Source organism: Mobula birostris, chromosome 12 (assembly GCF_030028105.1).
Source record: "Mobula birostris isolate sMobBir1 chromosome 12, sMobBir1.hap1, whole genome shotgun sequence".
Classification (NCBI taxonomy): Eukaryota; Metazoa; Chordata; class Chondrichthyes; order Myliobatiformes; family Myliobatidae; genus Mobula; species Mobula birostris.
This window is the reverse complement of record NC_092381.1, coordinates 46591052-46612373: the sequence shown is the minus strand read 5'-3', so window position 1 is coordinate 46612373 and position 21322 is coordinate 46591052. Positions and strand designations below refer to the sequence as shown.

The 21322-nt window shown below is 38.0% G+C and overlaps 1 protein-coding gene across 2 annotated transcripts in view; it reads left to right on the top strand.

Moving 5' to 3' along the window:
• Positions 1-14828: 14828 nt before the first annotated feature.
• zfyve9a (zinc finger, FYVE domain containing 9a) overlaps positions 14829-21322 on the top strand; it is a 157789-nt gene continuing 151295 nt past the window's right edge. Inside the window, exon 1 of one of the 2 annotated variants that reach the window (XM_072273741.1) lies at positions 14829-15034. The gene's annotated coding sequence lies outside the window, so the exon portion shown is untranslated. The remainder of the gene's footprint in view (positions 15035-21322) is intronic. The other variant, XM_072273740.1, reaches the window with a different exon arrangement.

Sequence of the window (21322 nt, the reverse complement as noted above, 5' to 3'; positions counted from 1 at the left end):
GTTATTGAACTCCCAACAGTCCACAGGATTTAGAGGAGCAAATTTGTAGAGAGATTGGAGACTACTGCAAGAAACAATGTTGGTATAGTAGGTGATTTTAACTTTCCACATATTGACTGGAACTCCATACTGTAGAGTTTGTCAAATGTGTTCAAGAAAGTTTTCCTTATCAGTACGTAGAGGTCCCAGCTAGAGAGGGGGCGGCGATACTAGGTTTTATGGAATGAGACAGGGTAAGTGATAGAAGTTTGTGTAGGAGAGCACTTTCCATCTAGTGATCATAATAGCATTAGGTTCATGTTAATTATGGAAAGGTTAGGTCTGGTCCTCTGGTTGAGATTCTAAACTGGAGAAAGGCCAATCTGATAGTATCAGAAAAGATCTGTCAAGTGTGGATTGGGACAAGTTGTTTTCCGGCCAAGGTGTACTTGGTAAATGGGAAGCCTTGAAGTGAAATTTTGAGAGTATGGAGCTTTTATGTTTCTTTGGAATAAAGGCAAGGATTAATAGGTTCAGGGAACCTTGGTTTCTGAAAAATACCAGATGCAATTTAATGCAGGTAAGTGTGAGATGTTGCACTTTGGAAGGTAAACCAGAGTTGGTGAGCAGTAGAGCAGAGGGATGGGGATTATATATAGTTCCTTGAAGATGGAGTCACAGGAAGATAGGGTTGTAAAGAAATCTGGCACATTTTGTGCTTTAGAGGAATTTAAGGAGGATTTAAGAATTAGAGGACAAAAGTTTAGGGGTAACATGAGGGGGAACTTCTTTACTTAGAGAGTGGTAGCTGTGTGGAATGAGCTACCAGCAGAAGTGGTTGAGGCAGGTTCTATGTTGTCGTTTAAAGTTAATTGGATAGATATATGGACAGAAAAGGAATGGAGGGTCAGTGGGAATAGGATAGGGTAAGAGTACGGCACGGGGGAGAAGGGCCGAGATGGCCTGTTACTGTGCTGTAATTGTTATATGGTTATATATTGGCCTTTGTAAATCAAAGAATTGAGTACAGGAGTTGGAATGCTCTGTTAAAATATTATAAGATATTGATGTGTCCTAATTTGCAGTATTGTGTGCAGTTTTGGCCACCTACCTACAGGAAACGGTTGAAAGAGTACAGAGAATTTTACAAGCATGTTGTCAGGTCTAGAGGAGCTGAGTTCTAAGGGAAGATTGAATAGGTAGAACTTTATTTCCTAGAACATTGAAGAATGAGGGGAGATTTGATACAAGTATACGAAATTATGAGGGGTAAAGATAGTGTTAAAGCAAGCAGGCTTTTCCACTGAGGCTGGGTGACCCTAGAACTAGAGGTTGTGGGTGGAAGGTGAAATGCTTAAGGGGAACATGCTGGGGAACAACTTCACTCAGGGTGGTGAGAATGTGGAACAGGTTGCCAGCGCAAGTGGTGGATGTGGGTTCTATTTCAACTTTTAAGGGAAACTTGGATAGCTACATGATAGGAAGTGTATGGAGGGCTATGATCTGGGTGCAAGTGGATGGGACTAGGCAAATTAATGGTTTAGCGTGGACTGGATGGGCTGATAGGCCTGTTCTTGTTTTAGAGTTCAATGACTCTGTTTCTTTTGCATAATGGACTGATGGAGTCCGCATGGCTTTGTGCAGGAGCAATCATGTCTCAAATCTGTGAGTGTTTTTAAAAGGTAGCAAAGAAAATTGATGAAGGCAGAGCAGCGTATGAATCTGCAGAACTGTGTACAGGAGGTAAAGTAGGGTTAACTAAAATTAATTTTCGGTCAACATAAACAGAATCATAAACTGGTCTTTGGTATGACAAATTTCTGTTTCCTTACATTGCCTGAAGTGTGGCTTTCATATTCAAATACTGATTTGTAAAGTTCTGCAGGAACTGCATGGTAAGTCATATTTCTAATCTAACAACAAAATTTAAAAGCTGCAGAACTAAGAACAGAAAGTGCTGTAAATTCTCAGCATTTCAGGCAACATCTTTTGAAGTATTTTTGGGAATATTCTAACCATTTATGCTAAAACCAAGTTTATATTCCTGAGTGACAGTGAAAGACTAATGCAATACAAGAAATGCATTGTTCAGTTAAATCTATACAAAGACTATATTGATAAAGTACCTATGTAGTCCAGAAGTAGTCACTGAAACGAATCTTTAAGTAGCAGGGAAGTAATCTCTAGATACTGATGTAGCTTGAAACTCTCAAATATTATGGACCTTTCGCAGATATTGAAATGTAATTTGCAAATCAAGAATTATAAATTTTACATTGGTTCTTGCAAAGGAACAAATCAGAGGTGTGTGTGTATTGTATTTGTGCTTGTTGACCAAAAATCCAAACGATGAGACTTGTGTGCTAATAGTTAAGTTATAAAATCACAAGAACTAAAGCAAGAGGAGGCCAAATGTCCAATCATGCCTGTCCTGTCTATCAGTAATATTGTAGATGATCTAACCTTCACCTCAGCATCTGTTACCTGATCTCCTTTCCTCCCCAATCCTCGTGACTCTCTAGTAATTTAAGTATCTATCAGTCTCCACCTTGAAATTTTCATTGACACTGTTTGCATAGCTCCCTTGGATAGACAAATCCAAAGAGGCACAATTTCAGAGAATAAATTTGTCCTCATCTCGTCCTGAAATGTGCACCCCTTGTGAAACTCTTCCAATGGTTGATTATCCCATGTAATGAAGTATCCTCAGCATTTACCCTGAAAACCCTTTCAGAATCTTTTGTATTTCAATAATCAGCTCTCATCTTCTACAATGAACAGAGGCGTAAAATTGTAATTTTTATTTCTGTCAATCCCTTAATCCCAGGATTTAACTGAATGGAACTCACTATTCTGTTTATGATACAAGCCTCCTTAAAGGTAGTGACTGAACTTGCATTATGTACTTGAAGTGTAGTTTCATTGAACTGTTATACTCTGCATGCCCTGCAATTGTGGCCAAGTGGATTCATTGTACTTCCTAATTACTTGTTGAACTTGCATATTAACTTTTAAATTTTGTGCACTACATCACTGAAATCCCTTTGAAGTGCATAATTTTGTAGACTGGTTTCATTTAAGTATTAATTTGCTTTATCATTCTTCCTTCCAGATTGGAAAATTTGATATTTTCCCATATCTTACAAATTGTTCCACAATCACTTAATCCTTTCTCCTTCTGCAGGCTCTTTGTGTCCTCCTAACACCTGTCAATCCACTTAAATTTCATAATATCAGCAAACTCGGCTGCACCACACAGTCTATTCATTCAGGTCATCAGCATTGATTATAAATAGATGAGGCACAAGCACTGATCCCTGTGACATGATATGAAGGTAATCAAATATCCCAACTCAATTCTCAGTTAGTTAACCACTCCCCTAATTATATAAATGCATTACCCCAACTTTATGCACTATTGTGCAGTAGTTTAAAGTGTACCATTTGGAAATCTAAAGGCACTATATTTAGTGATTTCCCTTTATCCACTCTGTTGCACTGAGCAAACTTGTCAAACACAGTTTCCCTTTCATAAAACCATGAAGACTCTGCTTGATTGTATTTGATTCAAAAAAAAAATCATTACCTCAGTAATCAGTTACAGTGGTTTCCCAATGGCAAATATTCGCTCACTTTCTCCTTCTGTGTTCTTTCTTTTTAAATAATGCTAATATGTTTGTGGTTTTTTCCAATCCCTTGAGACCCCTCCGGAATCTAGCAGATCTTGACAGATTGTAACCAATGCATCCAGAATCTCCGCAGACTTTAAGATCCTAAGAAGTAGGTCAATTACTCCAGTGGAATAAGACTAACTAACTTGGTACTTTTTTCATTCATGAAAAAGATTGTTTTAAGTTCCTCCCTATCCAAAGTGCTTTGATTACATATTTTTGGGATGGTATTAATATCTTCTATGGTGAAGACGAATCATAAATGACTATTTATCATCTCTGCCTTTTCCTTATTTCACATTAATGCCCAAGTCACATTCTCTATGGGACCAACGTTTATTTTAGCTGGTCCTTTATAATATACCTGTAGGAACTCTTAAAAATTCTACATCATTTACTAATTTACTATTATTATTTACTATTTCCTCTTTTTTTTAAACCAATCTATTGCAGATTTCTAACATTTTTAAAATTATTTATCCCAATGCTCACGTTCATAATATTTTATTGCCTTCCACTTTGCTATTCATAAATTTCTTACTTAATGATAGTTAATTTCATAGATCTTTCCTTCCAGGCCTATGCATACTTTTGCAGAGTTTGATGTAATATCTCTTTAAATGTCTGCTATTACTGATATTCTCATTTACTCTTTCATCCACTTTAGCCGACTCTGTCCATTTGCTACTGGACATTATTTAAGTGCCATTATTTAAGTTTAAACCAAGTTTAACGTGCAAGTTTCTCTTCCTCAAATTGAATTCCATATTCTACAATACTCTTATTTCATAAGAAGTCATTTTGTGAATCAAAGTGAGGTTAAAATTTTCAAGGTTTTATGATCTGCCTTAGTTGCTGTGGGTCAAATAATTGTTGTATACATTCAATTAACCCTTTTATTCAAATGTTTAGCAGTGCAAAAAAAATCTGGATTTACAACCATATCAGTAACTTTCATGAAAAGTGATTCAAATGTTCTTCCAATGTTTATTGATTACACTACCAATTTTTATTTAGCAATGTGTACAATCCTTTCAGGAATTCAGTTATCAAGAATAATTACATTTTAGAGTCTTAGCCATTTGGGCAAATCCTATGTAATAGAATTAATTTTTGTAGTTCACAGTATAATACTGTAAATTTTTGATTATAAGGGATAGAAATCTATGAAATTACATAATTTTCTGTACATTGAAATTTTTATTATATGAAAATTAATTAAATATAAAGATAGTTATCAGATTACAAATTGCGAGTTTGATAATTTAACCACCTAAAAAAAAAAGTTCCAGTGCTTTTCCTCCATTTCAAATCAACTTGTTCTGTAAAAACAACTGCAGCAGCACTTCAGACTGGTGTAATCGTTCCAGCCCTTCATGTTAATCAAATTATTTTCCAATGAATGCCTGACACACTGCATTCCTCCAGGATTTTGTGTGTTGCTCCAGGTTTCCAGCATCTGCAGTCTTCCAATGAATTTTTGATCTTGGTTATATATGAAGCCAAGGTTTGGGTTCTCACATTGGAATGTAAAACCTAGAATCAAGCTACTTATTTCCTGACTCAAACAGGAGGAGATCTGCAGATGCTGGAAATTCAAGCAACACACACAAAAAATGCTAGTGAACGCAGCAGGCCAGGCAGCATCTATAGGAAGAGGTACAGTCGATGTTTCAGGCCGAGACCCTTCATCAGGACTTATCTGAAAGAAGAGATGGTAAGAGATTTCAAAGTGGGAGATCTGAAATGATAGAAGACAGGAGGGTTTCCCCCCCACCTTTCTTTCTCCCTAGGCCTCCTGTCCCATGATCCTCTCCCTTCTCCAGCCGTGTATCCCTTTTGCCAATCAACTTTCCAGCTCTTAGCTCCATCCCTCCCCCTCCCACTTTCAAATCTCTTACTATCTTTTCTTTCAGTTAGTCCTGACGAAGGGTCTTGGCCTGAAACATCGACTGTACCTCTTCCTATAGATGCTGCCTGGCCTGCATTCACAAGCGTTTTTTGGGTGTATTTCCTGACTCAGCTGGACATGCTGACTCATTTGAGAGTCAACGAGTTTGTGAATAGGAGTAATCAGGTTACTGCCCCATAACAATCTAGTGACTCATTGATTTCTTGTCATTCATTTTGAAAACCAACAATTTTGAACATTGTAACTTTTGGGGGAAGTCATTTCACTCTTTTCAATACCCCCCCAAAAAAAATAAATATTTTAATTCCCTCTGTTTTATTTGTCATGTCTGATCAAGTTATGTGATGATCTTCCTGGGATTTTATTAATGTTCCTGAAACTAGTGATTAAAAATATATTTCAGCAAGAAAGTCCACCTCTTTCAAATTTTCATGATCTCTTTCACTTTACTACATCACTTGTGTATCCCATCCACTACATAATGTACTGGATGGACACAGGAGTACATTCAGCCAGAGACTCATTCCACCAAGATGCAACACTGAGCGTCATAGGAAGTCATTCCTGCCTGTGGTTATCAAACTTTACAACTCCTCCCTTGGAGGGTCAGACACCCTGAGCCAATAGGCTGGTCCTGGACTTATTTCCATCTGGCATAATTTACATATTATTTAATTATTTATAGTTTTATATTGCTATATTTATACTCTATTCTTGGTTGGTGCAACTGTAACGAAACCCAATTTCCCTTGGGATCAATAAAGTATGTCTGTCTATCTTATCTATCTATCACTGTGCTGGAAACTTGCTCTATGATAATCCTGGCCATGAATTGCAATAGTATGTTAATTTTGGCATTCTCAATTGCTTAATATTTTAAATAGGTATCCTTTTCATAACTTCCCATTCATTGGTGTAACCCATCATCTACCTTCCTTGCAAATATGTTTGCTAAATAGTCATTTTATATTTCATCATATCTTCTGTCTTTATGGATAATTTTTTTCTCCTTGCTAACTGCTAACTTTTTATACATTTATAGAATGCTTTAAAATTCAATGCAATGACATTGCAAATATTTTCACATCAAAGTTGCTGGTGAAACGTCGACGTTTCGGGCCGAGACCCTTCGTCAGGACTAACTGAAGGAAGAGCTAGTAAGAGATTTGAAAGTAGGAGGGGGAGGGGGAGATCCGCAGAATTCCTTGTGTTTACGTTTTTAAATATTTTCACATTCTTGCTTTGGCTTTTTATTTACTTTTCCATTTCTTCCCATGGGTTTCACAACCTTGATAGTTATTAACTGAATAGTGTTCCTGATATTTGTTGCAATCTTTTTTGTTTTCTTATAACATGCTTAAAGGACACACAATACTGAATTCTTTACCAACAGTTTCTCACTGTGGTTTTGTTTGTCAATTGTCTTTCCTTTAGTATTGAATTTATCTTCACTGAAATCTAGGATATTAGAGAAGTTATTAAATGTATTTTTTTAAACCAAATAGATCATGCTATCATCTCTGTTTGTTATGGGGTCCTTTTGTATTGTATTATTTAATAAGTTTGAGTAATTATTTACTTCATATTCGGAATGGTCAGTTGCTGAATCACTCTGGATGTAGTGGTCCAGAAAATTATCTTGTATAGTCTCCAAAAATTTACTACATTTCTGACCTGATGCATCCTTCTATTCCTAATTGATGTGAAAACTAATGTTTCCTGCGAGCAGACTTTAGATGACTCTCCTAATGATTTATACTGCTCTTCTCATCAACACAGTAATATTGCTAACGTAAGCATCCCTAGTCTAAATGTTTACTGTTTTTGTTTTTTTTTGGAAAATAGAGAATTAATACAAGTAAAGGAAAAGATTTGGGTAAGGGATAAAAAATGATAAAATTAAGTAAATAAGTACATAGGGATTGGATAATTACGTTTGGGGGCAGGAGCAAGCATGAACAAGTTAGGATATAAACACCTACAATGGTTGTTACATAGGCTTACATACAACATTTTGGACCAGTAGAAATGGTCCAGAAGAGATATATGGAAACTATTACTTATCCACTATTATTACTATTTTTCTTAACAATTAATACCATTACTTAGCCTAATAGATTAGAATTTCCACTGTACATAATTATCTATTTAAGTGTCTAATTTCTTTTTATATCATCTCAATGTGTACTTAAGAATGTATAAATAATTATAGTTTTATACATATAAAAAAATGGAAAAGGTTATACATGTGAAAAAAGTACATGATACTTGTGAATTCCTTATCCAAATAAAAATAAAATCTAAAAAAAAAAGAAAATTAATGTTTCCAGTCAGAAGATCTTTACTTTTACTGCAGATGTCTTTAACATTTCATTTGTTCACTGAATGTAGGCAGTACAAGCAAGATCAGCATTTACTGCTCATCTCTAACTAGGAAAATATGGCAATCTGTTGTAATGCTAAATTGTTACAGTCCATATTTGTACATTGCTGTTAGAGAGTTACAAGAATTGGGCTGAATGATGTTCAAGGAATTATAATGTATTTTCAGGTCTGGATTGTTATGATTTAAAGGAAAACTTGCAGGGCTTAGTATTCTGAGTCCTTTGTCCTGCCAGATAGAAGATTTTTTTGGGTTTGGATGGTACTACTGAAAATGCTCTGGAGAGTTACTACCATGCATCTTGTAGGTTATAAATACTGCAGTGGTCAGGTAAAGAAATGATTAAGAAAGATAGCTGAAATGTGAATCAAACTGAATATTCTGCTTACTGTTGCATTGAGCCATCAAAAAGATACCACTAAGTGTGATGGTTATGGAAAACCATAAGTTCAGTCACTCATCTCAGAAAATGAAGCCACTTGTGACCACAATATTTATGTGTTTATTTTAATTTCTGGTCAGTAGTCACCCTCACTCAGGATTTAGCTTTTGTGGTATCTGGTGGTGATAATACCTTTTGAATGAAAAAGGGATAGTTAAAACACCTATTGTGTATGATCATTTTTTTTTAAGGCAGGGATATTACTTACCCTCATTATTCAGGTTTCATTGCATGAGGGCATAAACAGGATTTGCAAATGGAATTTAATAGTTATCTTGTCAGCAAAAATCCCATTTGCGGTCTGATATTGGCAGGGAAGTTTATTGACAAATCAACCAAAGAGGTTTGACTTTAGGTTGCTCTCCTGATGAGTGTCAGCAACAACATCCTGTGTCTTTCATTTTACTCCAGATTTTTCTTTAGATATTTAGGGAATCAATGGGATATGTAATAGTGCAGAGAATCATATTGTTGTTGACATTTAGCATGACCACTTAAAAACAAGTGAAGACTGTTTCTCCCACTTTACAGAGGGAAAAGTCTAGTCAAATGTCCATGACAGTTACCTTTTACCTCTGAAATTGAGTTTTTCTGTCCATACGGAAATGAAGATTAAACTGAGTCATGGAAATTGGCGGACCTCATGGAATCAAACTGAGCATTTGTAAACTGACAAGAAATTGTGGTTGGATCATGTGTTATGCTTTAAGGATGCTTTTTTTTTAAAAAACAGTTGCTCTGCATAGACTCAAGCTAATGCATTTGTGGGCACAAATAGAAATGCTAGTCATTGATATGACAGGTTCAATTGTTTATGGTATGCAGGGGAAGAATTAAAATAGTGAAAATACAGGTTTGAATGTGAAATTCTGAATTTGAAAGTATTGATGAAATGGCGGAATAGACTCAATGGCCCAAATGGCCCAATTCTGCTCCTGTATCGACAAAAATACAAAATAATATTTGCAAGGATGATACCTGGACTGTAGAATTACATGTCAGGAAAATTATACATAGAATAGGCCTTTTTTATTTCTGAAGAGAAAGTTGAAATCTGATAATAGGAGTACTTGAAAACAATTGAAATATTTTGATAGGTGTAATACTTCATCCATTTTGTCCATGGACAGTAACAAAATCAGATGCCCTTATGCAAGGTCTCAACCCAAAAGGTTGACGATTCCTTTCCCCTACAGATGTTAATCTGAATCAGGTTTATTATCACTGACAGATTGTATGTTGTGAAATCTGTTGTGGCAGCAATACAGTGCAAGGCATAAAAATTATCTGGATGCTCTGGGTTTTTTCCAGATTCCAAATAAAAGTTTAGAGTTAGTAACTTGTGGGTATGCTATTTTGAGGCATGGTGACACTTGCAGGCAGCCGCAGCACAATCCTTCTTGATTTGAATTTGATGCAAATTGTGCATTTCACTGTATATTTCAATGTACATATGACAAATAAAGGGAGTGCTTGTCCAAGATGAAACTGGCTGAGTCCACAATCCTCCGTCGCCTCTTGCAACCCTGTGCATTGGAGGCTCCATTTCAGCCTGTAATGCAACCACTTGGAATGCTGTCCACTGTAGATCTGCAGGAATTTGCAGGTGACAAATAAATCTCTTCAGACTCCACACTGAGGAGTGTGAACTCAACCCACTGTATTCCTCCAACAATTTGATTTTTTTGCACTGGTAACCTATTAGAATTTGGTGAGGTTGCAGAAGTGGTTGTAGTATGGATGCATTTAAGAGAAAGCTATGTAAGTACATAGGGAGAAGGGAATAAAGTGTAATAATGAGAAAAAAAAATCACAGTGCTTGTTCAACAGAAGAGAGAGGAAAAGAAATCTCCGTAAAAACAAAACCTTAGTGCAAAAAAAAACTCAATCGGAATCAAGTCCACAGTGGTGCAAGAGTTAAGGCATAATGTTCCATTGCGGAAATAGAATTGTGCAAGTTGGTTCAAGTCCCTGATGTTTATAGGAAAGTAGTTGTTCCTAAACTTGGCGATGTGGGACTTCAGCATTCTATACATCCTGCCTGACAAATGCATTGAGAAAAGGGTATGACCTGGATGGTGGATTTCCTTGACTATAGGTACCACTTTCTTGAGGCAGAGCTTGCTGCTGATGTTGCAAATGGTGGTGAGGGCAGTGCTCACTATTCTCTGCAGCCCCTTGCCTTCCTGTGCATTGGATATGCTGTGTCAGGTCATGATGCAACCAGTAGGTATACTTAAAATAGTGCATCTGTAGATATTTGTTAAATGATTTGTTTTGGAAATTTTGTTAGAAGCGTCTAACAAAGTAGAGGTGCTGACATGCTTTCTTTGTGTTTGCATCTATTTGTTAGGTTACTGGATATGTTAATACCCAAGAATTTGAATTGCCTTAATTACTGATCCACCAATGAGAACCTGCAGATGATACCCTGACTTTCCCTTTCAGAAGTCAACAATGGATGACTTGGCTTTGTTGATATCAAATATGATGTGATTGTTGTAGCATCATTCAACGAAATGTACCATTTTACTCCTGTATACTGAGTCATCACCATCCATGAGTTGGCTAACAGCAGTGGTGTAATTGGGCGAATCTATAGATGGCATTGGAGCCTTGAACACATTTGTGGATGAAAAGAGAATAGAGTGGGGTGCTATACAATATTTTGCAGCCTATAGGTGTACTGCATGATATTGTACAACAATGAAAATTTTCAACCTCATTCAAACAAATAATTTGGAAATTTATCAACTTTGTAAATAAGGTTTATTGTCATTTGTTTCTTGTATTTCTGTTACCATGATTCTTTTATTTTCTGTCTATTTTTTAAAAATAAATACAGAATATTAAAGGTTATTGGTGTCTGTCCTGTTTGGGACACCTGATCACAGAAACTTTGTGAGGGAAGACACTTTGGGGAAAATGTTATGTTTCAGTTGAAGTTAATACTTAGCCTGCCCTCTTTAAGAGCAAAATGAGATTAGAGCAGATTAGTTATTCCTAGCATCATCAATAGTATAAAAACAGGTAACAATATTCAGAAGTGAACAATATAATTAAACGTTAGCATGACTCTTGAGTTGAGGTCTCTGTTGGTCAGGGTTAACCATGGATGTTGCATCCTGGCTGTCTAGATATGCAAGCCTGGGCAGTACAATATGGAAAGCAAGCTGTTGCCCATGCAGCAACCTCCCCCCCCCCCCCCCATGCATTGGATGAGCCCAAAGGAACAACAGAAACCAATATAGTTTGGCACCAGTTGCACCACAGGAATTGACAGTCAGTGTTGAGCTGAACATGGGAATTCTTTATGGGCTCCAGCTTTGGATTTTTCCCTCAGAATTTACTCCCAGAGCCTTTCCCGTGAGTGGGTATAGCCACAAGGCTGCAGATGTTTGAGATTGTTTTCCTTCTAGATGAGCTGCCAATCACAGCTGACAAGCCCCATCTGCCTGAAGCAACTGGTTTTAAGGCCCCAGTAACCCAACTTTGCCCCTTCTCCTGTCAGTAGAGACAGATCAGCTGGGCTTAGTAGCTAAGCCACACATGAAGGCCAGGAGCTGGACTTGGTTGTCAGAGGCTATTTGAGGCACACACCATTGGGAGCATTTAATAAGTAGTGGGAGCTTGTTCTCATCACCATCCCCAGCTATAACTACCTTAAGGAACCAAACATGACAGTATGATGAGGAAATTGTGTTTCACTTATGAATTGGAATTCTCTGAGGATAATCCACTATTCAATCATTCAGAAAACCTGAAGTTTTGGTATCAGGCTCACTGGGACCCTATCCCCATTCTCTGCCCTGTTTTGAGTGTTTGTTTAAAATTCACTAAAACTTCCTTTTTCATGTTTCTTATAAGTTCATTAGTGAACTATTTTTAATGCTCCATTTACATTTAATCTCATTTAGATTTTGTATCTCATCCTTTCTTTAAACTCTGGGTCAATGACAAGAAAATTACAGTACAAGAAACATTTAAATTAAAGTGAATTCAAGGTGGTTTGATGCATGAATATAAGTGAAGACTGATAGTTTGGGAAATCTAATCGGTCTTGAGAATGCTTTATTGAAACGTTAAAGCCTGCTTGGAAATTTGAGGGTGCAAGCTGCCAGATATTCTGGACAATTGCATTTATTTCTACATACAACACACTTTTAAGTTCATTTTTAATATGTTCTACAGAATGATAAATTTTAGAATGACAAGGACTGTGGGGGAAGCTGGACCACAGCAGTTGGAAAAAGTGAACCCGGTCCCCAGTAAGTGAAATGGAACACAGGAACCAGTTTCAGATGAATGAAAAGGCAATGTGCAGAATAAATCCCAGTGAGTTAAATGGCAACCAGGTGTCTGAGGCCCTGCTGAACGACAGAGAACTCAGGAACCAGGACCCTATGAGTGGAAACAAAATATAGCAAACTATATGATGAGCCAAATACTGAGCCACTGGGAATTATTGAACAGTCAGTCAGATGTTCTTCTGTGATGCTCTTTATCTTTATCTTTAACCTTTTGCTTCAACAGTCTGAGGTACCCACCTGCTTCAAGCAGGCATCAATTATACTGGTGACGAAGAAGAATGTGGCAACCTGCCTCAATGACTATCATCCAGTAGCATTTGCATCTACAGTATTGAAGTGTTTTGAGAGGTTGTTGATGAAGCATATCAACTTGTGAATGGGAGGTGCCTTGGATCCACTCCAGTTTGCCCACTGACACAACAGGTCCACAGCAGATGACATTTCATTGGCTCTCTACTCAACCCTGGAACATCTGGACGGCAGGGATACTTACATCAGGATTTTTTTTTAAATTACAACTCATCATCTCTCAAAACTAATCATTAAGCTTCAAGACCTCAATACCTTCTTGTGCAATTGAATCTGCGGTTTCCTCACTTCCTGACCCTCGTCAGTTCAGATTGGCAATGACATCTCCTCCACAATCTCCATCAGGCCAGGTTCACCACAAAGCTGTGTGCTTCACACCCTGCTCTAGTTGCCTAGTACTTATGACTGTGAGGCTAAGCCTAACTTGAATGCCATATTTAAGTTTGCTGACAACACCACTGTTGTTAGCCAAATCAAAGATGGTGACAAGTCAGCATATAGGAGGGAGATTGAAAATCTGGCCGAGTAGTGCCATAGCAACAACTTCTCACTCAATGTCATCAAGACCAAGGAGCTGATTATTGACCAGGAAGAGGAAACTGAAGGTCCATGAGCCAGTCCTCATCGGGGGATCAGAGGTTGAGAGGATCAGCAACTTTAAATTCCTCAGTGTTATAATTCCAAAGGATCTGTCCTGAGCTCAGAACATAAGTGTAATTGCGAAGAAAGCCTGGCAGTGTCCTTATTCATCAGCTTTTCAAGGATTTGGCAGTACATATTAGCCTTTGACAAACTTCTATGTATGTGTGGTGGGGAGTATATTGACTAGTTGCGTCATGGTCTGGTATGGAAACACCAATGCCCTTGAATGGAAGATTCTTCAAAAAGTCGTGGATATTGCCTAGTCCATCACTGGTAAAGCCCTCCCCGCCACTGAGTACATCTACATGGAGTGGTGGTGTTGTAGCATCCATTATCAAAGACCCCCCCCCCCCCAACTACCCAGGCCATGCTCTCCTCCCGCTGCTGCTATCAGGAAGAAGGTACAGGAGCCTCAGGACCCTCACCACCAGGATCAGGAACTGTTATTATTCCTCAACTATCAGGATCTTGAACCACAGAAGGAAAATTTCATTCAGCTATCACAGGACTACTCTCACAACTTAAGGACTCACTTTCAAGGACTCTTCATCTCGTTCTTGATATTTATTGCTTATTTATTCAACATCAAGGGTTGCATATGGAGACATATGTGTACATTGATAATGCATTTATTTTGAACTTTGACACGAGGGAATACAAATGACAGAAATCTGCAGGAACTGAGCAGGTTGGGTAGCACCTATGGAGAGAAATAAACAGTCGGCATTTCGGGCCGAGTCCCTTTATCACTTTATTTTTCAGAAAGTCTTTTCATAAGATTCTGCTCAGGGAATTCGTCAACAAGTTTAGAGCACTTGGAATTAGGATGCATAGTTTGAGAACTTGTTAACAGACAGAAAGTAAAGACTGGGAACAACTGCACCTAGTTTCGATGCTCGTAACATATTACAGCTTCGAGATTTTGCAACTCTTTTATTCCTTCATTTGAAGCGCTTTGTCCAAGAATGTGGATTTGATTGGCTGTTCCTATTGCAGGTAAATTATAATCCAATTGGAGTTAGGTATTTTCTCCCCGACGTGTCATTGCTCGGCAGTGATTATTTCCAAGATTGCTACTGGTGGATTGTTGGGAGTGCGAAGGCGTTGCTGGAGAGGAGGCGGGGGATTGGCTAGGTTGGATTGCGCAGCGCGATTGGCAGTTGGAGGGATTGTGCTCGTATTTTCCAAACGTCAAGCGCGTGATGGATGACTGTTGAGTGGCTATCGACGGCGGAGCAGGAATTGCTGCGGATCCCAGGCATTAAGACGCAGAGCGAATAAAAGCGACGAAAGCGTGTGGTCGGCGACATCTTCGAATTGCGTTGGAAGCGATGAGCCTGTCCCGGGCAAGAAGAAATCGCTGACAGCGACGTGACGGTTTATATGGTAAGGGTTGGTTGGTGTGCCTCCGGCCTGGGGGCTTTGTGGAGAATGCGGCTGCCTTGTACCGACGTCTGCTTGTGAAGCACATACTCTGATGGTTCGAGTAGGCCCAGGCCGTCGCAATGGAGAAATTACCCCCCCTCCCCGCCCCCCGTATTACCATTCCGTCTTGTTTTAGAGGGTGCGTAATCGTTGAGTGAACCGACCAGGCACACAGATTAAAGTAAACCAATGAATTATTTTGAAGGATGTAAGACGTGCCGTGGATCTTGTAGCAAAGCGGCTGTAAATGGCCCACGACTTTTAATTGACGAAAATACTTGTAAATGCTATTTTCATTTGTAAAGTATACTCTGTTTCTTCTGAGAAAATGCAGGTTTCATTGGCATTTTCCAAGTACGGATTTGCTGAGCATTTTTTTCGCCTTAAATGTGCCGCAGAATCTTGTTATAAGTTTTCTCATTATTCACCGTATACTTCCTGCTGTAACTAGCAAACAAAGTTCGAGATTGCTCGAGAATTTTTGGGTATAAAACAAATAAAGAAATCAGTGATAGGATTCAATGGGTATCTTATAGATTGAGTAAAATTCTCCAAGCAGCTTCGACTATAGTTCTGGGATTTGGTTGACTGAAGCATGAGGTTCTCTGCTTTAAAGATTGAGCACAGTAGATCCGAAAACAAAACACACAAATCATGATTTGTGTTTTTTTGGTCAAGTTTTGTATCCCGACATTGAAATGTTAAGCGTATTATTTGCTAAGATTGCTATTGTCTTTTTCCGAGTTATTGCTGAAAAGAGACAGACTTTGTAGTATTGGTTTTATGACCAAAACAGATTATTATTGTGGTAGTTTGGAGCATTGTGCATGTAAAACTAATCGGACTACTTCGTAGAAAATATGAATTTTAGAGGGTCGTGAAGTTAATTTCGCATGAGCTGGATAGCCTAAGTTTAAATAAGATGAGTTTATAAGATAAAGATTTTGATTTTAAGTAGATATTTCAAAACTAGTAAGTGACCGAGTTTGATGTGTTTTTAAACGAACAAGGAATTTTGAATTATAACTGTTAGTATGTAAAATACATTTGAACTAATTAGATACTTTACAATATTGCAGCTGAGTCCTGCATAGAATTTACATTAGTAATACGATTTGAGGGGTAAATTCCGATCACGTTACCAGACTTTCCCCAGTTTGTGAATGCCTGACTTGCGCAGTTGATACATATGAGTATTTGAGAAACTGGTAATATGAATTTACTGGGAACTTGTTTTGAGACCAGATTTTTGATTTGCAAGTTGTGCAGATTATGAACAATTTATAGGAATGGAACCTTGCAGGGGCGGTCCTGAATATGAAGAAGTTTCCTGCTTGTACTCAAACAATGTTGTGATATGTTGTCTACTTTGCGATTGCAGATGAACTTTGGATTGTTACTTCAACAGACGTTAGTTTGACCGCCCAGATTATATACTTCAGTGTCTGCAATGGGATACGAGGAAATGTTCAGGAAATGGCAAATGTTTACTAAATGAATTTTAGACCATCTTGCATAAATCAATGCAATAAATGCCACTTGATTCCTTGCAGTTAATTTTGGGGAAAAAAATTGCTGCAGACATTGGGTAATCAAGTGGAATTTTTAAAACGTGTGCATTAATGTCACACTAATGAGTCTTTGCATATTAGCAGTAAAACTTTGTAATTAGCTTAGTACAATTAAGTGTAGGAATTTAATTTAAATGCAGGACCAAATGAGATGAACTCAATAGAAAGGAATATTCATTTCTGCCAAGAGTGCTTTGGGATATCCAGCTGTACAGTTAGCTTGAAAGTCCTCCCAGAATCTTATTACTCCCTTCTATGTTATCCAGATACAAGGAGATTACCTTTCACTTGTAAATTAATGGCACAAACTTCCACTTCTGCACTGTCAGTTGTGACCCCTTATTGATTTTCAGTCTGAAACAGGCTTGGATGTGTTGATTTTAAAATCTTGTACCAGTGATAGGAAAGTTATTGGAAGAGATTATGAAGGACAAGACTATTTTTTCATTATCCTTATCTAGCTCTACTGCTTAGTCTTTCTGTTTATGAAAATCCATTCTCTGCTTTTCTCTGATATGCAGATGACTTTTCCATGTTGTTTTTCTGGTTGTACTCCAGTTATCCACTCCATATAAATTGTAGTTTACCCTAAGATGTGATATATCTTACTCATCCAACACCCTGGTATTGGTCTTTTTGAAACTTCCAATTTAAAATTTTCATTGTTATATTCTTTCATGCCCTAACTCTTAGCCATCTTTATAATCTGCTCCAGTTGTACACCAGTTACAACTTCCTCTCTCCATAAGAATATAGGAATAGGATCAAAAATATACAAACAATCCCCTTTAGCTACTTTTTGCATTCAGCTAGGTGATGCTTGTGCGGAAAATATTAATTTTTTTTGCATATTCCGTGCTAAATTGCAAGTAGTGTTTCATCAGAAGTATAAGTTGTTAACTATCTTAGTGTTTGTATAATAGCTAGTTCATATGTTGAGCATCAGGCATGCAATCAAAGTTAGAATACTAGCTGTCACGAACCCCGTGACGTTGAAAAGGACCAGCAGAAATGGAACACACCTGGAGTCTGGTTTACTATAAATTAAGACTATATTTATTACTATTAGAAATCAATATCATTAAACCAAATAATACAACACAGGTTATAAACTATTACTTATTTATGTATATGTATGTATGTGTGTGTGTGTATGTATATGTGTGTGTGTGTGTGTGTGTATGTGTGTGTGTGTGTGTGTATATATATATATATATATACACACATACACACACACACACACATATATATAACTTCTCTCTCTCTCTCTCTTATTTATATATATATCTGTAAATGTGTGTGTGGATACAAAAAATAATAGTCCAGGAGGTAGATATCAGTCTTACCGTGTCAGGTAAGTTTAAGCAGTTCAGATCACTTTGTGTTACATCGAGTTGAATTGATGGAGAGAGAGAGAGGGTTAATTGAGTTGATGTTCAAGTTGGCAGCTTTAGTTGTTCTTGCTTCCGAAGTCTTCAGAGTCACTTTGTGTGACCCCCACACAGACACAGATGGACAGAGCCCCTTCTAGGGAACGGTCTACTAACCCATGGCATTGGTTCACCACCAGCAGACCCCCACAGGCAAGCTCTTACCCGCACTGGTAATCACAGGTCGAAATTAATCTGTCCGTTGCCTCCACCCTCGTGGTGGTCTTAAACTCCACCAGTGGTTTCTTGGATAGCTTCCGCAGTTCTCTCGTGTCGTGTCTCCTCTGCAGTTATCAGACTGAAGGATCAACTTTTTATAATCCATCCAAAATTCCAGCGTCCGTTAGCTCAACCACTCTGAGCTGTTACCATGGTGACTTCCCAGCTTGTGTTTCAGCTCGCGCCGTACTCTCTCTCTCTCTCTTTTAATTGCCTCCTTGTTCATTAGACTGCTGAACTTCCGAGCAGTTTCTCACCTTTTCTCACATAGCTTCCTGGGTCATGATCTTACAGAAATGCTTTGCTCCATATAAAACCACTTGTATCTTAGGATATGCCAGGTAGTTGGGAACAGACAGGAGATTCTGTGGACATGAATGGGACACCCGGATGGTATGTTGCCTCCCAGGTGCCAGAGTCAGGGACTATTCGGATTGCATCCACATTCTGGGGAGAGAGAGAGAGAGCAGCTAGATGTCTTGGTACTTATTGGTACCATTGACATTGGAAGGAAAAGCAAAAAGGTCCTGAAAAGAGAATTTAGAGAGCTAGGTAGAAAGCTGAGAAGCAGGACCTCCTGGGTAATAATTTCTGGATTGCTGCCTGTGCCATGTGCCAGCGAGGGTAGAAACAGGATGATTTGGCAAATTAATGTGTGGCTGAGAAGCTGGTGCAGGGGGCAGGGCTTCAGGTTCTTGGATCATTGGGATCGCTTTTGGGGGAGGTATGACCTGTTCAAAAGTGACAAGTTGCACCTGAACCTGAAGGGAACCAATGTTCTTGTAAGAGCTGTTGGGGAGGGTTTCAACTAATTTGACAGGGGCGGGTGGGAATTCAGGGATAGGATAAATGGTAGAAAAGCAAAGATAGCATGCAGTCAGAATGTCAGGAAAGGCAAGTAGATGACAGGACAATTGCAGCTAGCAAGGTGAATATCGGTGCATTGGGGATGCAGATTCAAAAAGTGTAGCAAATACAGTACTCATAGTGTTAGATCTCAATGCAGAGTATAAGAAATAAGGTGGATGATCTTGTTGCACTATTATAGAATGTTGGCTAGGATGTTGTGGTCATCACTGAATCATGGCTGAAGGGTGGTTATAGTTGGGAGCAAAATGCCCAAGGTTACAAGTTGTATCGGAGGAATAGGAAGGTAGGCAGAGGGGGCAGCATGGCTCTGCTGGTAAAGAATTGCATCGTCAGTAGATATAGGATCGGAAGATGTTGAATCCTTGTGGGTTGAGTTAAGAAACTGCAAAGGCAAAAGTACCCTGATGGCAGTTATATACAGGCCTCCCAACAGTGGTTGGGATGTGGACAATAGATTACAACAGGGAATAGAAAAGCGTTTAAAAAAGGTAATGCTATGATAGTCATGGGAGATTTCAACCATTTCATCAGGTTGGTTATGGATCCCAAGTGAGTGAGTTTGTTGAATGCCTACAAGATGGCTTTTTAAAGCAGTTTGACTTTGAGCCTACTAGGGGATCAGCTATACTGGATTGGGTGTTATGTAATGAATTGGAGGTGATTAGGGAGCTTAAGGTAAAAGAGCCCTTAGGAGCCAGTGAAAATTCTTCAGTTGGTTAATTTATCCTCCATATGTGCTAAACATGTGTTGATACAGTTTAAAGTAGTGCACAGGGCTCATATGTCCAAAGATAAACTATCTCATTATTATTCTTATATTAATCCAATATGTGATAGATGTCATTCCGAGATAGCTTCTTTAACTCACATGTTTTGGTCATGTCCTTTGTTGGAAAAATATTGGAAAGACATTTTTGACATTATTTCAACGGTTTTGAATATAGACTTACAACCTCATCCAATTACTGCTATCTTTGGATTACCAATGATAGATTCAAATTATCTAACCTCTTCAGCACATAGGATGATTGCATTTCTTACTCTAATGGCTAGAAGATCCATTTTGCTGAATTGGAAAGAGATTAACCCTCCTACGGTATTTCATTGGTTTTCACAAACTATGGTGTGTTTGAATTTGGAAAAAATTAGAAGTGCGGTTTATGACCCTTCCATTAGATTTGAAAAAACTTGGAGGCCATTCATTCAGCATTTTCATTTGATGTAATTTGACCATTTCCAAACTTGTTTTATTTCTCTGTACTATTGGTTGAGAGGAATGGAGTCGTCGACACTAAGGTTTTCTTCTTTCCTATTTTCAAGTTGTTAGTATTGCCCAAGTCTTTTAGTTTAGTTGACTAATTCTGTTTAGTTTTTTTTTTGGGATGGGGTTTGTTTTTTTTTTTTTTTTTTCCTTTTTCATGATTTTTCTTCAGTTTTTTTTTGCTTTGTATTATTCATTATTATTCTACACGGTTGGGAGCTTCGTCAATTTTTACTATTTGGTTTTACAATTACTCATTTTAAATGTAACAATCTATCTCCTACTACTTGTATTTTTGCTTTGTTATGTTTTCATTCTATGAAATTAATAAAAAGATTGAAAAAGAAAGGAGCCAGTGATCACAGTATGATTGAGTTCAACTTGAAATTTGGTAGGGAGAAAGTAAAGTCTGACGTAGCAGTGGTATGAGAGAGGAGTTGGCTAAAGTAAATTGGAAGGAGCTGCTGGCAGGGATGTCAACAGAGCAGCAATGGCGTGAGTTTCTGGGGGAAAAATGAAGGTGCAGGACAGATGTATTCCAAAAACGATAAATACTCAAATGGCAAAATAGTATGAACGTGGCTGACGAGGGAAGTCAAAGCAAATGTAAAAACAAAAGAGGGGGCATATAACAAAGCAAAAATTAGTGGGAAGAGCGTATTGGGAAGCTTTTAAAAACCTACAGCAAGCAACTAAAATAATCATTAGGGAAAAGATGAAATAGGAGAGTAAGCTAATAAACAAAATCAAAGTGGATAGTAAAAGCTTTTTCAAGTACGTAAAAAAAAAAAAATAGAAGTGGATATAGGACCGTAGAAAATGAGGCCAGAGAAATAATAACGGGACAAGGAGATAGCAGTTGAAATAAATGAGTATTTTGCATCAGTATTTACTGTGG